Below are 18657 nucleotides of genomic sequence, written 5' to 3'. Positions count from 1 at the left end.
TTCCGACTATCCGACTTGGGTTCCCAGTACAGGTAATGAAATATCAACAGTGTTATGGTGTTGTGTCATTGTGTTCATTGAAATCAGCCTAAAATTGTGGGATCTGGGGCCAAAAAATCATGAAAATTTGTTTGTGAAAAATAGATCAGGAACGCAAAGGTTAAACATATGGGAGGTATATCATTCACAAGTTTATTTTTCTCTTGTAGATGTAGAATTATGGTTAAGAATTTGCAGAAATTATTTTCCGACTGGGATTTTCTAATCGCCATTAGGAACTGCAGCGTAGGCCTAACTTTTAATCGAAGGATAAGGAATGAGATCTCTATTGTGCCATTGTTTATGCACACTTCTTCGTTCTATAACGTTTTATATCTATTGCAGTAGAGTGACTTAATTTCTAAGAAGTCATTAAAATCATCAGGTGTTCTTCCGTGCAAAAAAATGTTAGGAAATATTCTAAATCTCTACAGTTGAAGTACCATTTAAAAAACTGTACAAAATATGTATATTAATTTGGAAAAGCGTGCTCTCGTTTCTAGGATTCTTTTTTTGGGATCAGTTTTTGGTCACTATTTTGATCATTTTAGTAACTAAAGTCACTATTATTTTGCTATCAGGCCGCTACCAGCCCTGTGATACGATATTGACGGAGTACTTTCTGGGCTTATTCTTAGAAAATTTCAGGTTTAATTTTTGAAGGTATTTAGAACGAAATTCCTCAGGTAGTCCGTAAAATAATAACTGAACAAACTTGTAAATATATCTTTGAAGTAATACCTGAGGGAAGTTTTGGTGAAAAATCAGAAAATAGTTTCTAATGCATTTCCTAGAGAAAATCATCAAAAATACATATAGTAATACAAGTAGGGTAAAAGCATCGATTTTGGCCAGCCTAAGAGAAAATGTCAATAAAAAATCAATGGGAAGCCGTATTTATACTACAAATATGTCAAATGCAAGCTTCCAATCCATATTATGTTTGTAAAAAATCAGAACTGAGCTAAAACCATTTATTCGCTTTGAAAATCCCGTTGGTCAATATAGGCCAACAGCACCAGTTTCGGCCAGAGATTTAACTTCGGTTCCTAAATTGGCCAATTGCATTGATTTCTCATGAGAGTGGCCAAATTAGGAGTGCCCTGGCCAAATTAGGTGTATGGCAGTTAAAATTATAAGGAAAATTAATTGTTTTTCTTATGTTTTGAATCACTTTGGACGAGTAAATGAATGTAGCTTTATCATATGAATGTGATCTACTGAACACAGTAGGTTTCATGCTGATTGGCTATGTAAAACGGTGTAAAATCCACTATGGCTACAACTGGTGTATGGCCAAAACCAGTGCTTCTACCCTAGTGTTCTCAAAAAAAACTCTTTGAAATATCCTTAGAGAGTCTGCCCGGTTCGCTGAGGAACTCTTACCTCATGATTTCTTTTTGTTTTCTTTTGATTTGTTAAGTACATTTTTGGTTCTTGTCTGGTCTCAGCTCTAAGACACTCAGTCGCTAACAGCCCTGCTTAATACAAAAAAGTCTAAATTTGTATCAAAGGTGGACAACTAGAGCACTTTCTGCTATTCCAGGATTTCCTCCAGAAAATTTTCCATCGATTTCATCAATAGTTCTTCTAGTAGATCTTGCAAAGATTCCAACAGGATATTCCAAGAAATTGGATCAAAACGATAGCTATGAATAACACAGATAACGCCATCGTAGTCTTTAGAGTGTTGACAGAGCAGTGATTCTGCAACAATTTTTATTGCCATATACGGTAGCGTCGCTGTATTGATGCGGTTAGTGTCGAAAGAGTTGCCTCAAATGATCGATTCTCGATATCATTTTTTATTCCAGAGCTTTTGAATAAATTCGTCAAATGATTTTCACAGGAATCCCTACAAGATTTCCTCGAGGAGTTCCTACGCCGTACCATTTATTCTTCCAATGATTTTCATATGGATTTCTTCATGAATCCATCCATGGTTTGTCCACAATTCCTCCAGGGTTTATTCCAGGAGTTTTATCAGGAACACTTCCAGGAATTCATCAAGAAGCTCTTCTAGATTTTTACTCCATCAAATCCATTTTCTATCCACGAAACCACTCCTGCAGTTCTTCTGAATAATTTTTGTGTAAATTCTTGAGTAAAATTTGAATGCATTCATTTTTTTTTTTCATTTTCTGTTTTACACTAGCAAATATTACAGCAATTATTCCGATTATTCTTATACAAATTTCTTCAGGTGTTCCATTCGTCGTTTTTGAAGAATTCCTTCAGAAAATTTTCAGGATTTTCTCCAGGGATGTGATTGATTATTTTCAATAATTGACTTTTAAAGTTATCTAGAAAATAAAAACTCCATCAGTAATTGTGCAATTTATTACAGAGATCCTTTCAGGAGTTATTCTGGGATTTTTTTTTCTGAAATTTCATCAGAGATTGTTATAGGATTTCTTTTAGAAACATTTCTCGTGTTTTTTCAGGAATCTTTCCAATAATTTCTAACAAAATATTCTTGACAATTCTCTGAAGACATCCCTGGAAAATAAAACTAGATATTTTTTGGGGGCTTTCTTGTAAAATTTGTAATTGAATATCTGGTGTACTTCCTGAAGGAATATCTAGAGTAATTTCTGAATGTACATTTAGAATTTTACAAAATAAATCAGCATTGTTTTTGCATAAGGGCTTTTCTGCATTCATCGATTTCTCTTCATCGTTGCTCTCATTGGGTTATTGCAGAAAACTGATTCTCTTTTTGTAACATATTTTTGTGTCGTAGGATGAGGAATCACTACTTCTTGCTCCATTAACAAGAAATATTACAGATTTATCTAATTTAACCAAATTATTAGCGAAAGAGAGGATCGATGAAGAGAAATCGCTCATGTCAGTTAGGCCCTATTGAAGTGCCAACGCAGTGTCTGTAGAAATAACTGCTTAAAGTTTTGAAGATGGCCTAAACGACATTCTAGGAAAATCGATAGGACCTACAATTTTTTTTTTCTTTATTAGTATTATTCCAAACATTACATTTATTTCTTATATCTAGGTGTTCTGTGTTATTAGACAACATATCATCCTAATTTGGTAAAACAAATTTAAGATTTCATTAACATTTTGTTAACAACATATTACATTTCATTTGCCGTAGCAGTTCAGATTTTTTACAGGTGAGTTGATTTCACCTGCTTATGAGATAAAAAAACGCTTTGAATATACTTAATCTAACTTAACCTAAACATATAACGCATTAATCGTGGCAATAGAAGATTACAACGATTTTTGCCTGGAATTATTATTTTTTTTATTTGACATTTGTTCCAATGTTTCTACATTGGATATTCTATGTAACTCATTGGTACTATACCAGGGAGGAAGCCTCAGAATCATTTTCAAAATTTTATTTTGAATTCTCTGCAGAGCTTTCTTCCTGGTATTACAACAGCTAGTCCATATTGGTACAGCATACAACATGGCTGGCCTGAAAATTTGTTTGAATATCAAAAGCTTGTTCTTAAGACAACGTTTTGATTTTCTATTAATAAGGGGGTAGAGACATTTTACATATTTGTTACATTTGACTTGAATGCCCTCAATGTGATTTTTGAAAGTTAAATTCTTATCTAGCATGAGCCCTAGATACTTAACTTCATCAGACCAATTTATTGGAACCCCTCTCATCGTGACTACATGTCTACTTGAAGGTTTCAAATAAAGAGCTTTTGGTTTATGTGGGAATATTATTAGTTGAGTTTTGGAAGCATTAGGAAAAATCTTCCATTTCTGCAAGTATGAAGAAAAAATATCCAAACTTTTGTGCAATCGACTACAGATGACACGCAGACTTCGTCCTTTGGCGGAGAGGCCTGTGTCACCCGCAAACAGGATTTTTGATATCCCTGAGGTAACTCAGGTAAGTCAGATGTGGAAATATTGTATAATATTGGTCCCAAAATGCTACCTTGGCGAACACCAGCTCTTACAGGAAGTCTTTCAGACCTGGAGTTCTAATAATTAACCTGAAGTGTACAACTTGACAGATAACTTTGAAATATTCCAACAATGTATGTTGGAAAATTAAAGTTTTTTAATTTCACAATCAAAATTTCATGCCAAACACTGTCGAATGCTTTTTCTATGTCTAGAAGAGCAAGACCAGTAGAATAGCCTTCAGATTTGTTGGAACGGATCAAATTTGTTACACGTAAAAGTTGATGAGTAGTCGAATGTCCATGGCGGAATCCGAACTGTTCATTGGCAAAAATTGAATTTTCGTTGATGTGTTGTCTGTTCAAAATGACCTTTTCAAAAAGATTACTGATGGAGGAAAGCAAACTGATTGGACGATAGCTAGAAGCTTCTGCAGGATTTTTGTCTGGTTGTAAAATTGGAACAACCTTAGCATTTTTCCATTTGTCAGGAAAATATGCTAATTGAAAACATTTGTTGAATATATCAACTAAAAACGATAAGCTACGTTCTGGAAGTTTCTTGATGAGGATGTAGCAAATTCCATCATCGCCAGGAGCTTTCATATTTTTGAATTTTTTAACAATAGTTCTCACTTCTTCCAAATCAGTCTCCCAGGCATTTTCGAAAACGTTCTCTTGATTGAGAATATTTTCGAACTCCTGAGTAACTTGATTTTCAATTGGACTAGTAAGTCCTAAATTAAAATTGCGCGCACTTTCAAACTGCATAGCAAGTTATAGGACCTACAATGTTTATGGCGAATCTTCAGAGGATTTCCTCGTAGAAACTCTGGAGCATTTCTGGGATTATTCTTCAACAAAAATTAGGTTGACTACAAGAAGGAAAAAAAGGCCGGTAAAAAAGCAATGAATTAGGTAATTCATTAAGAAATTTCTGGAGTTTAGTTTCTGATAAAATTACCTACTAGAAAAAATCTTGAAAAAAAATGCTGCAATATACGATCAGTTATACTTCTATACATTATGTCACGACTAATGTGTCTTAACCCCCATTTTTTAATATTCACAGATACATGTCTAGCCGGTATGGATTATTATTTTTTCCTTTATGGAAGAAATAAGAAGAATATGAGGCATCTAAGGTTCCTATTTTAAGACCCTCAGTTTCTACCAACCCTGCCTGGGCTTCGGAACGTCCCAAGAAAAACAAACACTCGAGGTTTAATGCTGTTAACAGGCGTGTAAAGCAAACTATTCGTGACTTGGGATTTGAATCATTCTTCTGTTCGGTAGACCAAACTTTGTCTTGGAGTGGCTTTGCTGTGAACCCCGGCACAGACCAGCATCGACTCCAACCAACGAACATGGGCCGATTTCAACAAAGCTCACAACTCTCTTAGCCAAGTCAACTGAAAGGCTCCGAACTAGGGATACCGCAGCAGCCAGCAACAAGACGACTGAAATGAGGTTTCTCCAGTACTATAACCCGACCGAAAGTACCCGCAATGAATGTGGACTGTGGATAACTCCTTCTTGTTTCGCCAGTCGCAAATTATTCGCAGTGAAATTGATTTCATGCATGTTTTATTTCCAGAAGTCCTATGAGACCGCCCTCGCACTCCCCCGGTTTTTGGTTCTCTATCCAACTAGTAGTTGGCTAACTTTGGAGCAGTTTGTGGTGAAACAAGACTGAAAATCAAAAGGAGTACAGGGTAATATCGAGGGACATTCGTTGCCCGTACCAATCTGTGTTCTGCTTACCATGTGGTATGCTTCCCCGCTGCTTGTGGCCCTCTATTGTTGTTGGGTGGTCATATTGGAAGTGAAGGTGTAACATTTTGGATTCAATTTTTTGACATGGCAGGGTGGTGCAATTGAAATCTTACGACATTATTGCTGGTTTGGTTTAAAGGTGGACCGTCATACTACTTAGCAGCTCGGTATGACGCCGATGTTCTTTTGAGGAACAAGTGCACCGGCAACGTCGAGGCGAATTCGAAACAAACGCAACACATCTGCCATAGCTGTAATTAGATCGGGGGGATAACAGTGCATTACAAAACCCATCGAACCAAGCTCCAAACCTGGGGAACCGTATTGCTTTAGGATGTTCAGGAATTGTTTATGTTTATGAATTGTTTATAAGCTTGTTACAACTAGAGTTACTGTGCACGTGCTGTAGCCTTAGGTGCAGAAGCCTCATTGCTTGCAAGCTCACGGGCGCGCTGTACATTGTGAGACCTTTTTTGGTGCGCCTCATTTTTCTTGAGATGTGTCTCACTGCGGTCTCATGCGTTCCGTCACATGTGCTGTTTAAAATTCAGCGCAATAATTGAAGTGATTACAAAAGTTTACAATGAGAACTGAAATTGTAACTCTTGGATCGCGAGTCTTCGACCATATCATGTAGACCATCTAGACACCTGCATAATGAGGCGAAAATAGTTGTAGAGGCTTTTCGTTACTAAGCAGTTGTTTCACAACTTGGATACCGGTGGTGCGCCGTAGCGCCGAGCAGCGCATGAGACGAGTCTCCCCGAGAGCACATCACCTAGCGCGCGCTTTTAGAATTTTCGTGAGCCTCCTTCTAGCGCAGCACACTAGGATTCCTATGAGCTGAGAGACGGATTGGTTGGAGGCTCGTCAGTACATTTCTGTGCTCCTGAGAAATATGTAACTCTAGTTACAACTTGCGAAACATTGCCGATCATGGATCGATACAGATAAAATGTTTTCATCGCTTGCTTTGATCGTGTTTCAGAATCAAATGAGAGCGAGTTCAGCAATGCCTAGTCACACTAATAAACCTCGAACACACTGAACCTCGAAGCAAACAAATTGACTGGATCTGTTTAAAATCGTTCACTGCTCGTTGCCCTGCGTTTAGCATCTGCCAGAATATTAAACATCACTCCAAATTTGAGCGTTCCAAATCTGCAAAATTTGTGTCCAATTTCACAGCTTGGGAGAATACCAATAACCCATAAACCATTTGATTGCCTGCTAAACAGTTACAGAAACCCTCGATTAATAGTTTTTTCTCTTTTGTTTAATTTTCAGGTAAGCCTATAATGAACACCGTAAGACACCGCCCGATGGATCTTTGTTGGCAAATGAAGTTTCAAACTGCTCAATTATATCCTCCATCTACAGCAGCACACTCCTCACTCAAAGTGAGCTACAATCATATTTAATCAGCCGGTCCGTTGTTGTTCAGTACAGGAGCTCTTTATTTCCCTTACTCCTCTCATTGTCGTGCAGCAAAAAAAAAGAACTGGTAATTTGAAAAGTACGTAATCGTCCGTACATAAATTTAATTATACGGACATCCATAATACATGTAATTAATTGACTCACGGTCATAATTTATTTTTCCGGACCCACCACCGGCCAAACAACACGGCACGACGCGGCACCCAACGAAGCCAAAGTTGTGCCACCGTAGGCAAAAACGTAAACCCATCATTTCTCACTCTCGAGGGTGGAAAAACTTGCTCGCACCCGAAAGACACGCTCGCGGGTTGTTTTCCCGAATTTCTGAACGACACGGTGGTCGGGATTTAGAAAATCATGGCAAAAATTCTGCATTCTCAATGTTTTACTATTTTCAGCCATGAAAAGCATTTTGAAACATGATTTTCTTTTTCTTGGCATTACGTCCTCACTGGGAGAGAGCCTGCTTCTCAGCTTAACTGAGAGCTTTCTTTGCCAAATTTGCCATTTTCGCATTCGTATATCGTGTGACAGGGTACGATGACACTCTATGCCCAGGGAAGTCAAGGAAATTTCCATTGTAATGCCAAAGACGAGCCAATTTCAGTTAAGGTACCGCGGGGCAAGTGGGTAAATGGGGTAAGTGAAAACAATTGATATATTTTACTGAATATGTGAATTAACGTTTTAAACTCATGCGTAAACCTTTGAGGTCATTGAGAACATTACGATAGGTAAGAGATTTCTGAGATTTTTCAGCCATTATTACATAATAGAGTGAACAATTGTGAACCTGTCAACTGTTACTCCGTAACAAGTTGGCGGCGTACAATCTTATTTTAATATTTTCAGTGGCAAAAAGTTGCGGAAAATAATTTCCTGTACCACTTCTTAGTTGTCCTTTGTGACAGTTTTAAACTGCAATAAAAAAGTTTTAGAATTAATTGGGTCCTAAAATGTTTAATGAAATCTTGTTTTCATTTAATGACACGAAAGAGCATGTTACTGCAACTATTTTAGCAATTTTTCCCGCTCAAATAACGGCTACACCATATTTAAACTTTAATTTAAAAATTGGGTCCATCAATGAACCTTGACACTTTTGATCATGTTTGACGTTCACTTAAACGACAAAAACACCACAGGGCTTTTAGTTTTAACACCGGGGTTGTTGCTATCTGACATTTTGGAAGGGACACGGAAAGCAAAATATACCCAAAATTTAAGTTTAAGCCAAGGAGTGTGACAAAATCTAAAAAAATGTTTTTTGGACTTAAACATAAGAAAAACATTAAAAAATTGAGTAAACGTGCGTTTTTAGCCTGAACTTAAGCGTTTGGCATTAAAATCGGGACAGGCCTTTAGGACCCTATTCGACGTAGACCTAAAAATAACTAAATTTGAACACCGTCAATTTTCTTATCAGGTGGGGCAAGTGAAAAGTTTATCATTCGAGATTGAATTTGTGTTTTCTCTTTAAGTAGCCATAAGTAAACATGGTTCGCAATTATCATAGAAAAACTTAACGTGCTGATAATTCAAGAAACACTATACTCAAGCATTAAAAGCTATTAGAAATCATGGAAATTCTCTAAAAGATGTTGGCAAACATTACGATATCAATATGTCTACTTCGGGCAGCCAATTAAAAAGAAGACGTTGACTGAAAAGTTGCAATATTAGAGAACACACGGAAATCTCGTGGAATGTCTATGTAAAGCTAGTTCAAAACATAAAAATGGGGTATAGGTCTATCCACATAAAAAAAGACCCTAAATACGCTATTGAAGGATTCCGTTAGATTTCTCCCGAAGAGTTATCCGACGTCATATCCGACTTTCTCAAAAACAAATAACGAGCGGTGGAAATTCTACGGAGCAGAAATGCAATTGCTGTCCTATAATGTAAGAACTAACATTGGAAATGTTGCAGTTATAATGTTGTCGAATCATTTCAACTAACATAACAAAACGAAAGAAAATTTAAGTGAAAAGAATAACATTTTCTTTGTTTACATGTTACTTATGTTATTGTTCATTGGGAAGCCTTAACAAGTGTTAAAGCTAATAGAAATCGTGAATATAACTGTTTGTTTTTGAATTTATTGTTCAAAACGGTAAACTTTTCACTTGCCCCACTTTTGGAGCAAATGAAAAGTAAGGAGACATTTTTCAAAAACTTTTTCTGTATTTTTTTCTTTAATTTTTCATAAAAATCAATTTCAGCATGCTGCTTATATATGGTGGGAGTCAAGCTAAAAAATATACACAACCTCATTTGTTTCAATTTAAAGTCTCTAGAATCCATTACCCACTTGCCCCACGGTACCTTACATTAAAACGTGGTATTATTCAGAATTTGGAAAACTGTACCTCTGTGCGCCCCAAAGGGAGTTTGTGCTACTTGCTCCCGAGTGTGGAGGATCCCATCGCATCGGAATCTGCTAGCTTGGTCTGATTGCTCATTTGAAAAACATAAAAATAACCCCGCGGGACGATTAAGTCCAACAATAACAACAACGCACAATCACAGTGCGATACGTGTGAGCGAGAACCAATGGTTTGCCATCCAAAATCACAAGCATATTTAGGGGTCAGGGGATCATGTGAACCAATGATGCATCACTTTCGGAATGAAGCAGTACAATTGACGAATAAATGTGAGGTTTAAATTAAGCAAAATCTCTTTTGAATACTCAAAATTGGCGTTTGTCAGATAACTCCAATTGTGATGAAAATGTAGGAAAAATGGTTTTTATTAGAATCTTGGAAATGTTACAACATTTACGCGACAGCTAGTCAGAATTAGCGTATCAAATTTCCAAATTTTCCGAAACATAACCCAACTTTTATTCGTTAATCGTGATGGACATGATTTCTTGAAACGTCTCATTCAAGACCGGATTCACATATACTTCTCTCTACATCTTCAATTTTCCATATCCATTGAGTTACATTAACACGTTCATGGATCTTACAATTCATTCTTGAGCGTTAGCACTTAGCAAGATAAATTTGATCATAATGAGTAAAATTGCCCCTCCCGAAAGGGATACGGAAGCTACGTTTTTAGAATGATGGAAATGGAGGTGACATTGATCATTGATCAACGCAATTGGTGGTACGAATCAAAAAAGAATAATTTTAATATTTGTAGCATCCACTGAATAATTTGAATAATATCAGGTTTTCAAAAAATGCCTTGGTTCAAAATCGTATTCAATGTTTTTTTTCTTTATTCTGATTAGAGTTTCCAATTTTCCCGGGTTTTGACTTCCCGGGAAACGGGAAATAAATTTGTCATGAAAAATTAGCTAATTTGATGAAGTTTTTAATTATTATTTTTTTATGTAGATGCTTAAGGGAATGTCACCAGAATTTGGTTCAGGACATCCGTGAGCACTTCAACAATACTACCTCCAGTAATTTCCTTAGGGCAGTGTTGCATTTGAACGCGTTCAGTTTGCGTTCCAGTTCAAACTTTTGAACGAGGGATCAAGTAGGCTTGAACATTGAGCAGTTCAAAAATTTGAACCCATGCGAGCTGAAAATTGAACGCGGAATGAAAACTGTCGTCATGGCAGACACACGACTTATTTCAATGTTGCAAAGTTTTGCAAAGATGTTAGGAAACATTTAAGGTGCCATATATTTGTAACGATTGGAATTCAATATGTTATGATGTAGTGTTTTTCGTGTTTTCAGCTTCATTGTGCATTTTGAAGTGAACGGGCCGTTCTTGAGCAGGTGCAGAATCTTGCACAAGAGTTCAATGCTTGCTAGGTTCTCGTGCAAAATTAGAACGCGTTCAGTTCACTTTTGGCTCGCGTTCAGTTCAAAATGCATCACTGCCTTAGGGATTACTTTAATTTTTTTTTTTTCAAAGACTATTCTAGGACTTCCTTGAGATATTTTTTCACTAATTCTTCAACTGAATTTTCCAGCTGTAACTCTATCCGATCTTCCAAAGATTCCCACAGAATATCTTCCAAGAAGCCCGCAAAGGTTAATTCATAAGCTTTCAGGGATTGTTTTAAGAATTTCTACGCCATTATGTCCACATTCACTCCAAAGAATTGTTACAAAAATTCCTCGAGTAATTAATCAGTAAACCTATTGAGAACATTTCATAGTCGACCTGTGTTTCGTGGTTCAGTTTCTCTATTATTTATTTTTGAAATTTCCTCTGTATTTCATCCAAGGATTACAGTTGTTCCAAACATTCCTCAATTAATCTAATAAAAAATACAATAGAATTCTCAAAAGTTCATCTAAGATTCCACATTAGTTACTACTACAGCGGTTTTTCCAAGAAATCCTGCGATAATTCCTACACAATTTCGTAGCGATTTAGTTTTTCAAGGAGTTGCTTCACAGAGATTCAATATTGATCTGTTTTTTTTTGTTTCAATAATTTTAGCAATTACTCTTAAGTTCTGTCAAGAGTTTTTCTAAAAATCCTTATTTATCAAGAATGACTTAAGAACTTATACAAGTTTCTTTAGAGGTTACTCTAATATTTGCTGGAAAAACTCTTGTGAAAACTTCATTGAGAAATCTCAAAAATTTACTGGAGGAGTTACTGTTAGTGAAATTTCTTGTTTCTGGAATTTCCAAATAAATCTTAGAAGCTATCTCTGGAGTAATTTCTCAAGATATCCTTAGAGAAATTCCTAGTCAAAATCTTGAAGAAATTCTGAAGGACAATTATGTAGGAAATCCTGAGAAATCCTTGGAGACATTTCAGGTAGAATATTGCAACATGTTTAAAACGGGAGCTTTTGGACGATGTTTTTTTAAAGATATCCAAAATAAAATTCTTGGAGAAATTCCTTGGGAAAATTCTTGAAGTGGTTTTATGGGAAATAATCATTAAATGAAATCCGGGAGAGAAATTCAAATCTCAGAGAAATGTCAGGTCTCAGAATCAGACTTTTTTCTCCTGGTTCCTATTAGGTCTCAATTTGTTTTTTGATTACTGTTTGGTCTCTTCTTACAAGCAAGAGGTTTCTGAATTTTCTATTTTCATTACACTCAGCCATGCTTCATGAACAATTTCTAAAATTATTGGAAAATATTCCATTTCAAAAAAACGATTCTGAATAAGTAATCTGGAATTTAAACAACTTTGAATTATTTTTTTACAATCATGATTTATTCAGAGCTCTTGATAGTTTTTGAATGAAATGCAAACAATTAATCATTCACCTAAACTACCACATTTGTAAATGTTATACAGGTCGGGTTCGATTGAACGGGAACTTTATTATTCGTGTTCTAAACACGATGATGGACAGAACTTTTTCAAATAAAATAAAACATAACACCATCATTATTAAATACAATTCATATACTATTCGATACAGTGACCCCACGCAGTTGAATCACCCACAATTTATGAATCAGCTGACTTCAAAAGACAAAATTATTATCAAACTTGTCACAAAACATCACAGAATTATTTTTACTGATAAGAAACTATGCGTAAAAATAATTCTGTGATGTTTTGTGACAAGTTTGATAATAATTTTGTCTTTTGAAGTCAGCTGATTCATAAATTGTGGGTGATTCAACTGCGTGGGGTCACTGTACAAGCTTTAATATTTTTAGCACATTGCTTTAAAATGTCTAGATGAGTGAATACACTTTAAAACACTTTTTAAAATTGTCATTAGTTTGTTTTGGTCATATAAAATTAGAGTATTTCTTGAACATGGAACTAATTTATAAAACCTGGAAATATCAGGGAATTTCATTTCAGTTAACGAGTAGACACCCTGTTGTTGTTATATCTCGTAAAAATGGTCAGGGTTCAAATTTATCCGGGAAAATCTACCCAGTTTCCTCTATCCCATAATTAAAACTCGATTTGTAGTATGTTCGGAAGGTATAGTGTAGCAAAGCGATACAAACATGTCCCACTCGTATTTCACATGTAGCATTTACTACCTAGTATGTAGTAAACTAAACTTAATTATTTTTTATTCTACCACCCAATGACTGAAAGCGAAGACAACTGTACCCAAAGAAACTGTCAAACGTGTAGCCAAACGAGCATAACATCATGACTACAAACATATTCGGTAGACTCTAAAAACACGTCAAACACCCTGGAATTATATATGGAATTCATAGTGTCCCATTTCAAACGTACCTTCATCCGCCCATGTTGAACAGATACTCACACTTGCTTCGTTTTGTTTCACCCGAAAAAAAAGTACTTAACTCTGGCATGCAGCACCAAACACCGCCGAATTTATGCGCATATATACACTCAATTAATCGCGGAAAATCACAGAAAATTAATCAGCAAGTTGCAAAATTAATGCGAACAGCAGTTTTCCCACACTGTTCGGTGGGTTGGTTGGTGGAATGGATTAATGAAAATTTTACCTCGCGATTCGTTCCTCTTCCCTCTGTCGATTATTCTCGGATCACCCAAGACCCCCTCCCAAAAAATAGTTGTCAGAAGTGGGATTCGAACCCACGCCTTCAGAGAAGACTACGACCTGAACGTAGCGCCTTAGACCGCTCGGCCATCCTGACTGATGAAGGGGGAGCTGGCCGCTGCTAGACGCGATTGGCTTGGGTGACTCACCCCATCGTTATCCATCATCATCGCCTTCTGAAAATAATTAATCAGCAAAGCTCTAGAGTCATGATCGCCACACACATGATCAGGTGGGAATAAAAAGCGGTAGGTAGCCTATAGCTTTTGATGGGGCTATTCTCTCACACACAGCTTGGGGCGAGCGAGTTAACTATCGTTTCCTATCTTTATTGTATTGGCGTTGTTTGTCTCCTCTGCGCAAGTGCGCACATTACTGTCTAGCCGTTTGTGGAAAGGTGTGTGCGGTGCAAAGGGGGACAGTCGGCTATTATTGGTTGGCGAGAGTATGTGTCAGCTAAGCCGGTAGACGTGAGTCGTTTAGATAGACTAGTTAGAGCGAAGTGATAACAAGAATCGTTGATTTGGAGCCATGCGTTTGCAATCCAGGACAGAGCTGTTATATATGCAGATTTTTCTGTATTTAAGTATATTCTGTAATTAGTATATAATAGAGAGTAAACTAAGAAATAATTTGCGTCAATCGAAAGCTTTTCTAAAAAGATTTTTTTTTTATAAAGGTGATCAAGTTATAGAAATGCTGAAAACAATTTTGAGCAAATGAATCGATTTTCTTGTAGGTTCAATATTTTACCTTTGTAGCAGCCATCAGAATCTTCCGAATTGTGCATGAACATAATCTCTAGGAGTATTTTTTTTAGAATTTCCGAATTTTCCGAGTCTAGTACACGACACTGAAGACGGCCTTACAGTTGACAAACTCTAGTGGAATTAAATGGTATAGTACTAAATTCGGTTTTTTCATCTACTTATAGGTATTCTACTAAACAACTCGAAGATTTATTATCACCGTTGAATCTGTTGATTGTTCCTTTGGGGCGAGCGACGGAATCCGGATCAATTGTGTCCGGTTCGCGTAATAATCGCACTATCGGTATCGGTCACCCGTGTATATGCTCACGAATTCGTTTGTATCTATGTGTTGAATATTCAAAAAAGTAACTTGTAAATCTCCTTACAATATTTTAAACAAATACACTGAAGTGTTTATTTTTTAAATGACGTTTAAAACCGCGTCGTTTAAAAAAAAAATACGTTAATTAAGTTTTCGTGTTTTTCGACGTTTCATGACCATACGAATCATAATGTAGACCATTGTTTTGTATAAGACAATCTAGCGCAGGATTTTTACATTTTTTTTTTTAATAACGCTTTTTTATACGCGTAAAAAAACTTCAGCATGTATTTTTTTTTTGCATCGCAAATAGTTCCAGGAATTTACCTATTAAATTCTATCAGAAATTTTTGCTTAATTTATCCTCCAAAAATTTGTTTGGAAATTCCTTAAATCTTACAAAGAAACTGATAAAATCATAAAAATCTGCCGGAGAAATCCAAATATGGCCGTAACAATGGCCGACTTGTGCCCCTACACACGCTTTCAAAGTCACTAAACTGGAGAAATAGTAGGCAAACGTTCCTGATCTTATTTTAAGCTTTCTGCTAGTGCACAAAGCGAAAAAAAAAAGTACACTGTTGTCAGATCCTTCCTTTGCGAGATTAGTGCCTTTGAAGTTTTAGTGCAATCTTGGAAGTTGGATACAAAACTGTTTCACCTTAACATAGTTTTGCTGAAAACATTTTATAATTTTCTTCTCCGGGAATTCTCATAAAAAATACCACCAAAATATTTATCAAAAGTGTCACTAAAATGTTCAGCGCTTCAGTTACATTTGAAAATTTTAAAGGAATTGCGCTAAACATTTTAAATCGAACAATTAAGAAAATTTTATTTTAAAAGTTCTAAATACTCACTTTTTGATTTTTTATATTGACAACCAGCAGTTCCTATTGCAAAATCAGTCAAAAATTATCTGTAAACAAGCAGTGTACTCTTCTTGACAAAATTTTTGCTGAAATTCCTAACAGAAATTGAGCATAAATTTGTGGAAATCTAAAAAAAGGTAACTATTATATATTTTAGGGTTTCAGGCAAAAATATACAACGATGTTGCGGACTTCTCAAAATAAATTAGTAATTCTTGGCGAAAGTTTCATTATATTTGAGTATTTTTTTATATTAGTCCTTGACTCAATTTTAGTGGATTTTTTTCTTCGGAAACAGAAAGTTGTCTTTTTGGTATAAGTTTCGGTGAACTAACACCAAACGAGATGAAATTTGTAACCCTTAAAATGAAATATTATTTCATTTCCATCTAGTTATTCGTAGAACAAAATATGCAGGAGTTTCAGCAAATTCAATCATTCAGGGATGTTTTAAAGACATTGATGAAGGGTTTGCCCATTTTTTTTCTGCGACTTCTCCATGCGTTTTTTTTATTATTTTTTCAGGGAAGTTTGTGAGACATCAATGAAGTGTTGGCTCAAAATTTGTTTTATTTTTTCTGCGACTTCTCCATGCGTTTTTATTTTTGAATCCCTCTTGGTATTTTCACCAAACATTCTTCAAGTATTTTCCCCATAAATTTCGCTATGAATTCCTTCAGGATTTCTTCCGACAACTCTGTTAATTTTTTTTTCCGAGATTACATTGAATACATCTCTAGAGTTCCCTTCAGGAATTACTGTATAGATATCTCCAGCATTTCAATCAATAAAAAAGGGAATTTTCTAAAAACTTCTCCTGGGATGAATCTTCCAGGTTGTTTTTTCTTTTATTTCTTTTTTAATTCATATAGGTTACTTACAAAATATTTTGAATAAAAATCATCGAAATACCTCCACAAAACATTGAGGAATTCGTCCAGGTGTTTCTTTAGGGATTGCTCTGGAATTTCTGAAGGAATTCCTCCAAGGATCATTCCAGGGATTCATCGAAAAGTTTCTCCAACATTCCTCCAGAGAATCATTAAAAATACTGTTGGGATTTCTTACAGATTGATGGAACTTAATACATAGGTATCCAACTGATTTTCAAGTATTTTTTTTTCTTCAAAAAGTCATCTAGATATTCTAGGTTTAGGAATTCATGGGAATTTCTGAAACAATCCTTCTAATTGGTGTCAATATTTCCTCCAAGGATTATACATTTTATTTTTAAATGAATATCTATAGAGACTATTCCAGAGATTCCTTCATGGATTGCTCCATGTGTTCTTCCAAGGTTCCATTCAAGAATACATATAATTAACGTCCTGCGACTTCTTTAAGATTTTTTCCACGATTCTGCCATAAGCTTATCCAAAAAGATGGATTATTCAAAAATTTCTACAGGGATTTTTCCAACGAGTACTGTGAGAATTACTGAGGGATTTCTATCACATTCTTATTATTATGAAGTATTTTTCAAATATTTCCACAGGTATTCCTGTGGTGAAATTACTCCAATGATTCTTCCTGCGATTCCTGCAAAATTCCTTAATAAATTCTTTTAGAGATTCTTCTTATAATGCCGGCAAACAGTTATCCAAACATTTCTTCAAGGACGTCTGTGGAGATTGTTTGTATCTTTCTGCTAGAAATTTTCTCATTTCGTTTTCGAATATTTCAAATTTCCGCTGGAAGTTTCTTTAAGTTTTCTATTAGTGTTCCGGTCCCGGTCGATTAGCTAAGAACAAAAAAAACGTAATAGTCCTATATTCGATCTTTTGATGTAAAACGAAAGACTTCAACCTCTACTATAAAGTAAAATGAAAGAAATATTAAATTATTTATTGTGCATGAGTTCGCTTGACCTACTATTGACGCATTTTGCATAGAGCTTGACAAAATAAGCCACTTTTCATCATAGATTTTTTTTCAAAATTTATCTGGACTATCATTTGAAAAGGGCCAAGCTTTTTCAACTGATTTTTTTTTTACAAAATAATGTTATCAAAATATGGAAACTCCTACAAAAAGTGTTGTTTGAATGACTTGTAGAAAATTGTCTAAAGTAAACTTTTCAATGAAAATACTAAAACACTGAAATTTGTTTTTATAAATTTTAAGTCGATCTAAAAAAAAATACAATATTTTGTTTGGATGAAATTTTGTCTCAAGATAACTTATTATTTTTGCTACCAACCGTCCATACATCGCCGAGATAGGCACTTTTGAGGATAAAACAAATTTCTAACATGAATTTTTCTTGTCTAATGTGAATTTTTTTAGCGTGTCATTTTCAAAAAGGTGAAAATAACAATCATCTCAGAATTCAATGATGCTCAATAATCAATTTTATCTAATCAGTTTACTTTAAAAAATCAAGAATTTCATAAAAAGGGGCTGACATAATCAAAAAATAATGTTGTTCATTATGTTGTCTAATAACGAAGCAAAATTCGATACTGCTCACACATACACTTCCGTTTTATGCATATCTATATTGCGATGCAGTTTAATTACTATCACTATGGAGCAAAGTAGTACCGTTTTGTCTCAAATTTCGAACTCATATTCCGAACACTCGGTTTTTGTATGGCGATGTGGTTGAAATGTTTCGCTGAAATATGTCATCAAATTACAGGGAAATGGCAGTTAATTGCAATTCTTTTTTAACGTCTTCCAATCTATTGTATACCTTTGGAGTAGTGATGATTCTCTAGTTCAAGACCAGTAAAACTAGCTCAGATAAATTTATTTGCAAAATTATTCCCTTGAATACGATTTATTCATGCTGTTCGGAATTTGAGTCAAGGTGTTCGGAATATGAGACAGAATGAACACAGTGTTCGGCATTTGAATCAAAATGTTGTTCCATACTTTTACGTAAAAACAATACTAAACAAGGTAAACTTAACAATTTTATCGGCACACCCAACAGCTAACAGTTAGACTTTGCGTAGAAATTGAAATTTTCACAAATATCAGCAAATTTATGCCTATTTGATGCGTTTGAAATCACTGTTGGCCTTAAGTGTTCGGAATATGAGTCAAAACGGTAAATCAAAAATACTTGTATAAAGATTCTTGTTGGATTTTTTTCACAGAATTCTAAAAA

At 35.3% G+C, this 18657-nt stretch overlaps 1 protein-coding gene and 1 non-coding gene across 2 annotated transcripts in view; both read right to left on the bottom strand.

The window, feature by feature from the left end:
* The window catches only part of LOC5575022, a 366593-nt gene that overhangs the window by 23441 nt on the left and 324495 nt on the right, over positions 1–18657 (bottom strand). The gene's annotated exons all lie outside the window — the stretch shown is intronic.
* On the bottom strand, positions 13611–13693 carry Trnal-cag. The gene has a single exon. It is a non-coding gene; the product is annotated as a tRNA-Leu (tRNA).

Source organism: Aedes aegypti, chromosome 1, assembly GCF_002204515.2.
Source record: "Aedes aegypti strain LVP_AGWG chromosome 1, AaegL5.0 Primary Assembly, whole genome shotgun sequence".
NCBI classification, from domain to species: Eukaryota; Metazoa; Arthropoda; class Insecta; order Diptera; family Culicidae; genus Aedes; species Aedes aegypti.
The sequence above is the reverse complement of the archived record's forward strand: the minus strand, read 5'-3'. Positions and strand labels throughout refer to the sequence as shown.